This window comes from Xenopus tropicalis, chromosome 1, assembly GCF_000004195.4.
Source record: "Xenopus tropicalis strain Nigerian chromosome 1, UCB_Xtro_10.0, whole genome shotgun sequence".
Lineage (NCBI taxonomy): Eukaryota > Metazoa > Chordata > Amphibia > Anura > Pipidae > Xenopus > Xenopus tropicalis.
The window spans coordinates 205,924,046-205,938,785 of record NC_030677.2 but is presented as its reverse complement, the minus strand read 5'-3'; positions in this window follow the sequence as shown (position 1 = coordinate 205,938,785).

Below are 14,740 nucleotides of genomic sequence, written 5' to 3'. Positions count from 1 at the left end.
GTGTAAACAAACCCAACTGGGCCAGTCTTTCCCCATAACTGAGACTTTCCATACCCTTTACCAGCTTAGTTGCCCTTCTCTGGACCCTCTCTAACTCAATAATGTCCCGTTTGAGCACTGGAGACCAGAACTGAACAGCATATTCTAGATGGGGCCTTACCAGCGCTCTGTAAAGGGGAAGAATAACCCCCTCCTCCCGTGAATCTATACCCCTTTTAATACAGCTCAAAACCCTGTTTGCCCTTGCAGCTGCTGCCTGGCATTGCTTGCTACAGCCAAGTTTATTATCTACAAGGACTCCAAGGTCCTTCTCCATTATGGATTTGCCTAGTGCAGTCCCATTAAGGGTATAAGTGGGGGCATATTTTTACATCCCAGGTGCATGACCTTACATTTATCCACATTAAATCTCATCTGCCACTTAGCTGCCCAGATTGCCAGTTGGACAAGATCCTGCTGCAGGGATGTCACATCCTGGATAGAATTGACTGGGCTGCAGAGTTTTGTGTCATCTGCAAACACTGATACATTACTCATAATACCCTCCCCTAAGTCATTTATGAGCAAATTAAACAAAAGTGGACCCAGTACAGAACCCTGAGGGACCCCACTGAGAACCTTACTCCAAGTAGAGAATGTACCATTAACAACCCCCCTCTGTACCCGATCCTGTAGCCAGTTTTCTATCCATGTGCAAACGACTTCACTAAGACCAATAGACCTTAGCTTAGAAAGCAGTCGTTTGTGGGGAACGGTATCAAATGCTTTGGCAAAATCCAAATAGATGATATCTACTGCCCCCCACTGTCCAGCTTCTTACTTACCTCATCATAAAAAGCAATTAAATTGGTCTGACATGACCTGTCCTTCATAAAGCCATGCTGATTACTACCCATAATACCATTCTCCACTACATAATTTTGAATGTGATCCCTTAACAAGCCTTCAAATAACTTGCCCACCACGGATGTCAAACTTACAGGCCTATAATTGCCAGGCTGAGATCTTACTCCCTGTATAAATATGGGAGTGACATTCGCCTTCTTCCAATCCCTAGGTACCATACCTGATGAAAGAGAGTCTGAGAATATCAGAAACAAGGGCCACTGCAATTCTGCCCCTAGCTCTCTCAGTACCCGAGGGTGTATTCCATCTGGCCCAGGTGCCTTGTTTACATTTATCGTGTGTAACCCTTTAAGCACCATATCCTGTGCCAACCACTGTGTAGTTGGAGCTGAGGCAACAGTGCAGCTATTGGGTGGGACTTGGCCCACTGGCTCCCCCTACTGTATACACAGAAGAAAAGAACTGGTTAAGCACATCTGCCTTTTCTGTATCCGCTGTAACCATATTGTTATTATAACTCAATGGGGCCACACCCTCAACCTGCATCTTTTTACTATTAATATACTTAAAAAACTTTTTGGGGTTAGTCTTGGCCTCGGCCGTGATGCGCTCCTCATTTTCTATCTTTGCCTTCCGGATTGCTGTTTTACAACACTTGTTATAGTGTTTATATTCATTAAACGCAGCTACTGTCCCCTCTGACTTATATTTCTTAAAAGCTTTCCTTTTTCTCCCTATTAACTTCTTTACCTCAGAGTTAAGCCACATAGGGTGATTCTTAACACTTCTACTTTTTCTTATTAATGGAATGAATTGAGAACAGTAATGATTTAATATCATTTTAAATGACAACCATTTCTGCTCTGTGTTTTTATCAGAAAACATAATGCCCCAATCTATGCCCTGAAGCGCTGCCCTTAAGGAGCTAAAATTTGCCTTCCTAAAATTCAGTGTCTTTGTTGCCCCCGTGTAAATTTGTTTCCTGCACCAAACATTAAATGAAATAACATTATGGTCACTATTACCCAGGGGTTCAACCACTTGCACATTTGCTATACGTTCTGGGTCATTAGAGATCACTAGATCTAGTATAGCATGGTTCCTGGTTGGCTCCTCAACAACCTGTGACATAAAGTTGTCATGCAGCAAGTTTATAAACTTGTTCCCATTTACTGTCCTGGCAGTACTATTGCCCCAGTCAATATCAGGGTAATTAAAATCCCCCATTATTATCACTTGCCCCAAACTAGCAGCCTTTTCTATTTGCAACAGGAGCTGTATGAAGGCACAGGGCATGCTGGGAGTTGTAGTACAGTAAAGCGCCCTGTGAGCTGAGCTACATACAAGGGGCACGGTATGGAGGCACAGGGCATGCTGGGAGTTGTAGTACAGTAAAGCGCCCTGTGAGCTAAGCTACATAAAAGGGGCACAGTATGGAGGCACGGGGCATGCTGGGAGTTGTAGTACAATAAAGCGCCCTGTGAGCTACATACAAGGGGCACAGTATGGAGGCACAGGGCATGCTGGGAGTTGCAGTACAGTAAAGCGCCCTGTGAGCTGAGCTACATACAAGGGGCACGGTATGGAGGCACAGGGCATGCTGGGAGTTGTAGTACAGTAAAGCGCCCTGTGAACTGAGCTACATACAAGGGGCACGGTATGGAGGCACAGGGCATGCTGGGAGTTGTAGTACAGTAAAGCGCCCTGTGAGCTAAGCTACATACAAGGGGCACAGTATGGAGGCACGGGGCATGCTGGGAGTTGTAGTACAATAAAGCGCCCTGTGAGCTACATACAAGGGGCACAGTATGGAGGCACAGGGCATGCTGGGAGTTGCAGTACAGTAAAGCGCCCTGTGAACTGAGCTACATACAAGGGGCACAGTATGGAGGCACAGGGCATGCTGGGAGTTGCAGTACAGTAAAGCACCCTGTGAACTGAGCTACATACAAGGGGCACAGTATGGAGGCACAGGGCATGCTGGGAGTTGCAGTACAGTAATGCGCCCTGTGAAATGAGCTACATACAAGGGGCACGGTATGGAGGCACAGGGCATGCTGGGAGTTGTAGTACAATAAAGCGCCCTGTGAGCTACATACAAGGGGCACAGTATGGAGGCACAGGGCATGCTGGGAGTTGCAGTACAGTAAAGCGTCCTGTGAGCTAAGCTACATACAAGGGGCACGGTATGGAGGCACAGGGCATGCTGGGAGTTGTAGTACAGTAAAGCGCCCTGTGAACTGAGCTACATACAAGGGGCACAGTATGGAGGCACAGGGCATGCTGGGAGTTGTAGTACAGTAAAGCGCCCTGTGAGCTGAGCTACATACAAGGGGCACGGTATGGAGGCACAGGGCATGCTGGGAGTTGTAGTACAGTAAAGCGCCCTGTGAGCTAAGCTACATAGAAGGGGCACAGTATGGAGGCACAGGGCATGCTGGGAGTTGTAGTACAGTAAAGCGCCCTGTGAACCGAGCTACATACAAGGGGCACAGTATGGAGGCACAGGGCATGCTGGGAGTTGCAGTATAGTAAAGCGCCCTGTGAGCTACATACAAGGGGCACAGTATGGAGGCACAGGGCATGCTGGGAGTTGCAGTACAGTAAAGCGCCCTGTGAGCTTAGCTACATACAAGGGGCACGGTATGGAGGCACAGGGCATGCTGGGAGTTGCAGTATAGTAAAGCGCCCTGTGAGCTACATACAAGGGGCACAGTATGGAGGCACAGGGCATGCTGGGAGTTGCAGTACAGTAAAGCGCCCTGTGAGCTAAGCTACATACAAGGGGCACGGTATGGAGGCACAGGGCATGCTGGGAGTTGCAGTACAGTAAAGCGCCCTGTGAGCTACATACAAGGGGCACGGTATGGAGGCACAGGGCATGCTGGGAGTTGCAGTACAGTAATACAGGATAGTAGTACAGGATACTTGCTTCTTTTTTAGTGGTGCATTTGAATTGCCATTCGGTTATAAATATAGGTGCAACATGGAAGTGCATTTGCTTTGATAAATCCCCAGTGTAAGGGGGGAAATGTGTGTTGGCGGTTTTTAGTTTTAAATCAGGCAGCGTCTCTCTTTTTTATTATTTACCTGATGGGGAGCTTTTGTCTGTAAGTACTGGGCACTGGGGAGTTGTTTGCCTGAGGGGCAGGTTTGGCCCATTTCTTGCCCCTGAGACTCATTACTGGTGAGCGGGGTATTGGGTCTCTGAATGGGATGTGTGTGGGTTTGATTTGGTGGGTTTCACTCATTAATGGGGGGATCTTTTAGCCAATTTTTGAAAGTAATATCTGAGTTATAGGGGTTCAGGAATCTAGTAATCCAGCATTCCCTGTGTTATAACCCAGTACAGCTATGGGACCTGTTATCCAGAATGCTTGAAAAATGGATCTTTCTGTAATTGTTCTGCCCCCAATAAGGGGTAATTATATCTTAGTTGGGATCAAGTACAGGTACAGTTTTATTATTACAGAGAAAAGGGAATCATTTAACCATGAAATAAACCTAATAGGGCTGTTCTGCCCCAATAAGGGGTAATTATATCTTAGTTGGGATCAAGTACAGGTACTGTTTTATTATTACAGAGAAAAGGGAATCATTTAACCATGAAATAAACCCAATAGGGCTGTTCTGCCCCCAATAAGGGGTAATTATATCTTAGTTGGGATTTTTTACAGCATACCAGTGGGCCAGTCCAACCCTGAAAATTAAACCAGTCTATGAATGAATTCCTTTTCGCAGTATCCCTGGGAGTCAGTGGGAACGGCAAGAGGTAGTTGGGAAAAAGTAGTATAGAAAAAGAAACATATATCCCAGAGCCCCCCCCCCCTCGCCCCCAGGGTCTGCCCCCCTATAGTTACACCACTGACATGTAGCTTTTGCTAAAGAACAGATTGCAGGAGCTGCCATAAAGCCAAAGACGTTCTATGCCAAAAATGAAATAAAGAGGCTTGCTAAAAACCCATCAATAAATAAGATGCCAATTGGCTAAATGAGTGGGACGTGTAGCATAAGGGCCTCTGCAGTTGTGTAGGTGTAATCAGCTTGTGTCATGGGGAGTCCCTGATGGGCAGAGATAGAGCAATGCACCTACACTGGGGCTCATCCGCTCAATAGATTCTAAATCCTGTGTAAAACAATCAATATTAAAGTTAAACCTGCAGCCAGTAGCGATGCTGCCCCCCCATTACATAACAGTTCCCTCTCCCACAGCAGCAGTAGAGCTGTTCCTATTGGGCAAGGAGATACCCAGCAGCCGTTGGGGCAGCTCATTGGCATATCAGTTATGGTGCCAGTTTCTGTTACAGAGAGAGAAATATGCTCGTTTGTGCTCTGATTAAGAAACCCGAGGAACGCGCAGGGATAATATTGATGGCGCGCACAACGCTGTGCACTGAAATTGCCAACTATATACTAATCTCTCTACAAGGTAAAACAGTCAGCAATTCAGGGGTATAAATACCCCCGGTCTGGTCGGTTGGTTTGTGCCGACTCGCCTGGGAGGCAGTTGGTGCTATGCTGTCACATGGGGAATGTATTGAAGGTAGATGGGACACAATCCCAGTGCCCCATGTTAGGGGTTGTTGTGCTGCAGCCAAGCACAATGGCCACTATCCATCACCCACTGACACTGATAGTGACATCCCATGCGCTGGGTGAGTGCTCACTCCGCTCACATAGCAGTCACAGCATGGCACCAACAAGAGTTGTGCCCACATTTTTATCCCCCAATCAATAAAATTCTTTCTTTTTCACAATTCTTCTCACCCAGTCATGCAAAGTACAAGCTGCTAGAGCCGTACCACTCACATGTGCTGCTGGGGGCCACTGCAAAAAATACAAAATGAAGACCAATTGCAAATTGTCTCAGAATATCAATGTCTACATCATTGAACCCCAACCAGTGGCTCAGGGGCAACATGTTGCTCCCCAACCCCTTGGATGTTGCTCTCAGTGCCCCCAAACCAGGGAGTTATTTTTGAATTCCTGACTTGGGGGCAAGTTTTGGTTGAATAAAAACAAGATTTCCTACCAAATAAAGCCCCTGTAAGCTGATTGGGTGCATAGAGGCCCCTAATAGCCAATCACAGCCCTTATTTGGCTCCTCCATGAACTTTTATGGTGCTTGTGTTGCTCCCCAAGTCTTTTTACATCTGACTGTGGCTCACGAGTAAGAAAGGTTGGGGATCCCTGGCCTACATCATATTAATAGTGAATTAAAGGTGAACTACCCCTTTAAGCTAACTGATCCCAAACACAAATGGATGTAGAACCCCTAACAGAAGTGCCTGTATGGATAGTTTTACATCCTAAGCATTTTAGGGTTAAACCCCCCCCCACCCGCACTTTTGTACAGTATCCCTGGGAGTCAGTGGGAACGGCAAGAGGTAGTTGGGAGGTTAACTTGTCCTCCCTGTGTGTAATTCTGTATTTTGTAAGATTGTACAGCACTGCGTACTCTTGTGGCGCTTTATAAATAAAGTTATACCTACATACATACATACATACATACATACATACATACATACATACATACATACATACAAATATCCTGCCAAATTTAGTCAAATGGGAGCGGTATGCTGGGAGTTGCAGTACAGTAAAGCGCCCTGTGAACTGAGCTACATACAAGGGGCACAGTATGGAGGCACAGGGCATGCTGGGAGTTGTAGTACAGTAAAGCGCCCTGTGAGCTGAGCTACATACAAGGGGCAAGGTATGGAGGCACAGGGCATGCTGGGAGTTGTAGTACAGTAAAGCGCCCTATAAGCTTAGCTACATACAAGGGGCACAGTATGGAGGCACAGGGCATGCTGGGAGTTGTAGTACAGTAAAGCGCCCTGTGAGCTGAGCTACATACAAGGGGCACACTATGGAGGCACAGGGCATGCTGGGAGTTGTAGTACAGTAAAGCGCCCTGTGAGCTGAGCTACATACAAGGGGCACGGTATGGAGGCACAGGGCATGCTGGGAGTTGTAGTACAGTAAAGCGCCCTGTGAGCTGAGCTACATACAAGGGGCACAATATGGAGGCACAGGGCATGCTGGGAGTTGTAGTACAGTAAAGCGCCCTGTGAGCTGAGCTACATACAAGGGGCACAGTATGGAGGCACAGGGCATGCTGGGAGTTGTAGTACAGTAAAGCGCCCTGTGAACCGAGCTACATACAAGGGGCACAGTATGGAGGCACAGGGCATGCTGGGAGTTGCAGTACAGTAAAGCGCCCTGTGAGCTGAGCTACATACAAGGGGCACAGTATGGAGGCACAGGGCATGCTGGGAGTTGCAGTACAGTAAAGCGCCCTGTGAGCTGAGCTACATACAAGGGGCACGGTATGGAGGCACAGGGCATTATGGGAGTTGTAGTACAGTAAAGCGCCCTGTGAGCTGAGCTACATACAAGGGGCACAATATGGAGGCACAGGGCATGCTGGGAGTTGTAGTACAGTAAAGCGCCCTGTGAACTGAGCTACATACAAGGGGCACAGTATGGAGGCACAGGGCATGCTGGGAGTTGCAGTACAGTAAAGCGCCCTGTGAACTGAGCTACATACAAGGGGCACAGTATGGAGGCACAGGGCATGCTGGGAGTTGTAGTACAGTAAAGCGCCCTGTGAGCTGAGCTACATACAAGGGGCACAGTATGGAGGCACAGGGCATGCTGGGAGTTGTAGTACAGTAAAGCGCCCTGTGAGCTGAGCTACATACAAGGGGCACGGTATGGAGGCACAGGGCATGCTGGGAGTTGTAGTACAGTAAAGCGCCCTATAAGCTTAGCTACATACAAGGGGCACAGTATGGAGGCACAGGGCATGCTGGGAGTTGTAGTACAGTAAAGCGCCCTGTGAGCTGAGCTACATACAAGGGGCACACTATGGAGGCACAGGGCATGCTGGGAGTTGTAGTACAGTAAAGCGCCCTGTGAGCTGAGCTACATACAAGGGGCACAATATGGAGGCACAGGGCATGCTGGGAGTTGTAGTACAGTAAAGCGCCCTGTGAACCGAGCTACATACAAGGGGCACAGTATGGAGGCACAGGGCATGCTGGGAGTTGCAGTACAGTAAAGCGCCCTGTGAGCTGACCTACATACAAGGGGCACGGTATGGAGGCACAGGGCATGCTGGGAGTTGTAGTACAGTAAAGCGCCCTGTGAGCTGAGCTACATACAAGGGGCACAATATGGAGGCACAGGGCATGCTGGGAGTTGTAGTACAGTAAAGCGCCCTGTGAACCGAGCTACATACAAGGGGCACAGTATGGAGGCACAGGGCATGCTGGGAGTTGCAGTACAGTAAAGCGCCCTGTGAACTGAGCTACATACAAGGGGCACAGTATGGAGGCACAGGGCATGCTGGGAGTTGTAGTACAGTAAAGCGCCCTGTGAGCTGAGCTACATACAAGGGGCACAATATGGAGGCACAGGGCATGCTGGGAGTTGTAGTACAGTAAAGCGCCCTGTGAACCGAGCTACATACAAGGGGCACAGTATGGAGGCACAGGGCATGCTGGGAGTTGCAGTACAGTAAAGCGCCCTGTGAGCTGACCTACATACAAGGGGCACGGTATGGAGGCACAGGGCATGCTGGGAGTTGTAGTACAGTAAAGCGCCCTGTGAGCTGAGCTACATACAAGGGGCACAATATGGAGGCACAGGGCATGCTGGGAGTTGTAGTACAGTAAAGCGCCCTGTGAACCGAGCTACATACAAGGGGCACAGTATGGAGGCACAGGGCATGCTGGGAGTTGCAGTACAGTAAAGCGCCCTGTGAGCTGAGCTACATACAAGGGGCACGGTATGGAGGCACAGGGCATGCTGGGAGTTGTAGTACAGTAAAGTGCCCTGTGAGCTGAGCTACATACAAGGGGCACAATATGGAGGCACAGGGCATGCTGGGAGTTGTAGTACAGTAAAGCGCCCTGTGAACCGAGCTACATACAAGGGGCACAGTATGGAGGCACAGGGCATGCTGGGAGTTGCAGTACAGTAAAGCGCCCTGTGAACTGAGCTACATACAAGGGGCACAGTATGGAGGCACAGGGCATGCTGGGAGTTGTAGTACAGTAAAGCGCCCTGTGAGCTGAGCTACATACAAGGGGCACGGTATGAAGGCACAGGGCATGCTGGGAGTTGTAGTACAGTAAAGCGCCCTATGAGCTTAGCGACATACAAGGGGCACAGTATGGAGGCACAGGGCATGCTGGGAGTTGCAGTACAGTAATGCGCCCTGTGAAATGAGCTACATACAAGGGGCACGGTATGGAGGCACAGGGCATGCTGGGAGTTGCAGTACAGTAATGCGCCCTGTGAAATGAGCTACATACAAGGGGCACAGTATGGAAGCACAGGGCATGCTAGGAGTTGTAGTACAGTAAAGCGTCCTGTGAGCTAAGCTACATACAAGGGGCACGGTATGGAGGCACAGGGCATGCTGGGAGTTGTAGTACAGTAAAGCGCCCTGTGAGCTAAGCTACATAGAAGGGGCACAGTATGGAGGCACAGGGCATGCTGGGAGTTGCAGTACAGTAAAGCGCCCTGTGAACTGAGCTACATACAAGGGGCACAGTATGGAGGCACAGGGCATGCTGGGAGTTGTAGTACAATAAAGCGCCCTGTGAGCTACATACAAGGGGCACGGTATGGAGGCACAGGGCATGCTGGGAGTTGCAGTACAGTAATACAGGATAGTAGTACAGGATACTTGCTTCTTTTTTAGTGGTGCATTTGAATTGCCATTCGGTTATAAATATAGGTGCAACATGGAAGTGCATTTGCTTTGATAAATCCCCAGTGTAAGGGGGGAAATGTGTGTTGGCGGTTTTTAGTTTTAAATCAGGCAGCGTCTCTCTTTTTTATTATTTACCTGATGGGGAGCTTTTGTCTGTAAGTACTGGGCACTGGGGAGTTGTTTGCCTGAGGGGCAGGTTTGGCCCATTTCTTGCCCCTGAGACTCATTACTGGTGAGCGGGGTATTGGGTCTCTGAATGGGATGTGTGTGGGTTTGATTTGGTGGGTTTCACTCATTAATGGGGGGATCTTTTAGCCAATTTTTGAAAGTAATATCTGAGTTATAGGGGTTCAGGAATCTAGTAATCCAGCATTCCCTGTGTTATAACCCAGTACAGCTATGGGACCTGTTATCCAGAATGCTTGAAAAATGGATCTTTCTGTAATTGTTCTGCCCCCAATAAGGGGTAATTATATCTTAGTTGGGATTTTTTACAGCATACCAGTGGGCCAGTCCAACCCTGAAAATTAAACCAGTCTATGAATGAATTCCTTTTCGCAGTATCCCTGGGAGTCAGTGGGAACGGCAAGAGGTAGTTGGGAAAAGTAGTATAGAAAAAGAAACATATATCCCAGAGCCCCCCCCCCTCGCCCCAGGGTCTGCCCCCCTATAGTTACACCACTGACATGTAGCTTTTGCTAAAGAACAGATTGCAGGAGCTGCCATAAAGCCAAAGACGTTCTATGCCAAAAATGAAATAAAGAGGCTTGCTAAAAACCCATCAATAAATAAGATGCCAATTGGCTAAATGAGTGGGACGTGTAGCATAAGGGCCTCTGCAGTTGTGTAGGTGTAATCAGCTTGTGTCATGGGGAGTCCCTGATGGGCAGAGATAGAGCAATGCACCTACACTGGGGCTCATCCGCTCAATAGATTCTAAATCCTGTGTAAAACAATCAATATTAAAGTTAAACCTGCAGCCAGTAGCGATGCCCCCCCCCATTACATAACAGTTCCCTCTCCCACAGCAGCAGTAGAGCTGTTCCTATTGGGCAAGGAGATACCCAGCAGCCGTTGGGGCAGCTCATTGGCATATCAGTTATGGTGCCAGTTTCTGTTACAGAGAGAGAAATATGCTCGTTTGTGCTCTGATTAAGAAACCCGAGGAACGCGCAGGGATAATATTGATGGCGCGCACAACGCTGTGCACTGAAATTGCCAACTATATACTAATCTCTCTACAAGGTAAAACAGTCAGCAATTCAGGGGTATAAATACCCCCGGACTGGTCAGTTGGTTTGTGCCGACTCGCCTGGGAGGCAGTTGGTGCTATGCTGTCACATGGGGAATGTATTGAAGGTAGATGGGACACAATCCCAGTGCCCCATGTTAGGGGTTGTTGTGCTGCAGCCAAGCACAATGGCCACTATCCATCACCCACTGACACTGATAGTGACATCCCATGCGCTGGGTGAGTGCTCACTCCGCTCACATAGCAGTCACAGCATGGCACCAACAAGAGTTGTGCCCACATTTTTATCCCCCAATCAATAAAATTCTTTCTTTTTCACAATTCTTCTCACCCAGTCATGCAAAGTACAAGCTGCTAGAGCCGTACCACTCACATGTGCTGCTGGGGGCCACTGCAAAAAATACAAAATGAAGACCAATTGCAAATTGTCTCAGAATATCAATGTCTACATCATTGATCCCCAACCAGTGGCTCAGGGGCAACATGTTGCTCCCCAACCCCTTGGATGTTGCTCTCAGTGCCCCCAAACCAGGGAGTTATTTTTGAATTCCTGACTTGGGGGCAAGTTTTGGTTGAATAAAAACAAGATTTCCTACCAAATAAAGCCCCTGTAAGCTGATTGGGTGCATAGAGGCCCCTAATAGCCAATCACAGCCCTTATTTGGCTCCTCCATGAACTTTTATGGTGCTTGTGTTGCTCCCCAAGTCTTTTTACATCTGACTGTGGCTCACGAGTAAGAAAGGTTGGGGATCCCTGGCCTACATCATATTAATAGTGAATTAAAGGTGAACTACCCCTTTAAGCTAACTGATCCCAAACACAAATGGATGTAGAACCCCTAACAGAAGTGCCTGTATGGATAGTTTTACATCCTAAGCATTTTAGGGTTAAACCCCCCCCCCACCCGCACTTTTGTACAGTATCCCTGGGAGTCAGTGGGAACGGCAAGAGGTAGTTGGGAGGTTAACTTGTCCTCCCTGTGTGTAATTCTGTATTTTGTAAGATTGTACAGCACTGCGTACTCTTGTGGCGCTTTATAAATAAAGTTATACATACATACATACATACATACATACATACATACATACAAATATCCTGCCAAATTTAGTCAAATGGGAGCGGTATGCTGGGAGTTGCAGTATAGTAAAGCGCCCTGTGAGCTGAGCTACATACAAGGGGCACGGTATGGAGGCACAGGGCATGCTGGGAGTTGTAGTACAGTAAAGCGCCCTGTGAACCGAGCTACATACAAGGGGCACAGTATGGAGGCACAGGGCATGCTGGGAGTTGTAGTACAGTAAAGCGCCCTGTGAACCGAGCTACATACAAGGGGCACGGTATGAAGGCACAGGGCATGCTGGGAGTTGTAGTACAGTAAAGCGCCCTATGAGCTTAGCTACATACAAGGGGCACAGTATGGAGGCACAGGGCATGCTGGGAGTTGTAGTACAGTAAAGCGCCCTATGAGCTTAGCTACATACAAGGGGCACAGTATGGAGGCACAGGGCATGCTGGGAGTTGTAGTACAGTAAAGCGCCCTATGAGCTTAGCTACATACAAGGGGCACAGTATGGAGGCACAGGGCATGCTGGGAGTTGTAGTACAGTAAAGCGCCCTGTGAGCTGAGCTACATACAAGGGGCACACTATGGAGGCACAGGGCATGCTGGGAGTTGTAGTACAGTAAAGCGCCCTGTGAGCTGAGCTACATACAAGGGGCACGGTATGGAGGCACAGGGCATGCTGGGAGTTGTAGTACAGTAAAGCGCCCTGTGAGCTAAGCTACATAGAAGGGGCACAGTATGGAGGCACAGGGCATGCTGGGAGTTGTAGTACAGTAAAGCGCCCTGTGAACCGAGCTACATACAAGAGGCACAGTATGGAGGCACAGGGCATGCTGGGAGTTGCAGTACAGTAAAGCGCCCTGTGAACTGAGCTACATACAAGGGGCACGGTATGGAGGCACAGGGCATGCTGGGAGTTGTAGTACAGTAAAGGGCCCTATGAGCTTAGCTACATACAAGGGGCACGGTATGAAGGCACAGGGCATGCTGGGAGTTGTAGTACAGTAAAGCGCCCTGTGAGCTGAGCTACATACAAGGGGCACGGTATGGAGGCACAGGGCATGCTGGGAGTTGCAGTATAGTAAAGCGCCCTGTGAGCTGAGCTACATACAAGGGGCACACTATGGAGGCACAGGGCATGCTGGGAGTTGTAGTACAGTAAAGCGCCCTATGAGCTTAGCTACATACAAGGGGCACAGTATGGAGGCACAGGGCATGCTGGGAGTTGTAGTACAGTAAAGCGCCCTGTGAGCTGAGCTACATACAAGGGGCACACTATGGAGGCACAGGGCATGCTGGGAGTTGTAGTACAGTAAAGCGCCCTGTGAGCTGAGCTACATACAAGGGGCACGGTATGGAGGCACAGGGCATGCTGGGAGTTGTAGTACAGTAAAGCGCCCTGTGAGCTAAGCTACATAGAAGGGGCACAGTATGGAGGCACAGGGCATGCTGGGAGTTGTAGTACAGTAAAGCGCCCTGTGAACCGAGCTACATACAAGAGGCACAGTATGGAGGCACAGGGCATGCTGGGAGTTGCAGTACAGTAAAGCGCCCTGTGAACTGAGCTACATACAAGGGGCACGGTATGAAGGCACAGGGCATGCTGGGAGTTGTAGTACAGTAAAGGGCCCTATGAGCTTAGCTACATACAAGGGGCACGGTATGAAGGCACAGGGCATGCTGGGAGTTGTAGTACAGTAAAGCGCCCTGTGAGCTGAGCTACATACAAGGGGCACGGTATGGAGGCACAGGGCATGCTGGGAGTTGCAGTATAGTAAAGCGCCCTGTGAGCTGAGCTACATACAAGGGGCACACTATGGAGGCACAGGGCATGCTGGGAGTTGTAGTACAGTAAAGCGCCCTATGAGCTTAGCTACATACAAGGGGCACAGTATGGAGGCACAGGGCATGCTGGGAGTTGTAGTACAGTAAAGCGCCCTATGAGCTTAGCTACATACAAGGGGCACAGTATGGAGGCACAGGGCATGCTGGGAGTTGTAGTACAGTAAAGCGCCCTATGAGCTTAGCTACATACAAGGGGCACAGTATGGAGGCACAGGGCATGCTGGGAGTTGTAGTACAGTAAAGCGCCCTGTGAGCTGAGCTACATACAAGGGGCACACTATGGAGGCACAGGGCATGCTGGGAGTTGTAGTACAGTAAAGCGCCCTGTGAGCTGAGCTACATACAAGGGGCACGGTATGGAGGCACAGGGCATGCTGGGAGTTGTAGTACAGTAAAGCGCCCTGTGAGCTAAGCTACATAGAAGGGGCACAGTATGGAGGCACAGGGCATGCTGGGAGTTGTAGTACAGTAAAGCGCCCTGTGAACCGAGCTACATACAAGAGGCAAAGTATGGAGGCACAGGGCATGCTGGGAGTTGCAGTACAGTAAAGCGCCCTGTGAACTGAGCTACATACAAGGGGCACGGTATGAAGGCACAGGGCATGCTGGGAGTTGTAGTACAGTAAAGCGCCCTATGAGCTTAGCTACATACAAGGGGCACAGTATGGAGGCACAGGGCATGCTGGGAGTTGTAGTACAGTAAAGCGCCCTATGAGCTTAGCTACATACAAGGGGCACAGTATGGAGGCACAGGGCATGCTGGGAGTTGTAGTACAGTAAAGCGCCCTATGAGCTTAGCTACATACAAGGGGCACAGTATGGAGGCACAGGGCATGCTGGGAGTTGTAGTACAGTAAAGCGCCCTGTGAGCTGAGCTACATACAAGGGGCACACTATGGAGGCACAGGGCATGCTGGGAGTTGTAGTACAGTAAAGCGCCCTGTGAGCTGAGCTACATACAAGGGGCACGGTATGGAGGCACAGGGCATGCTGGGAGTTGTAGTA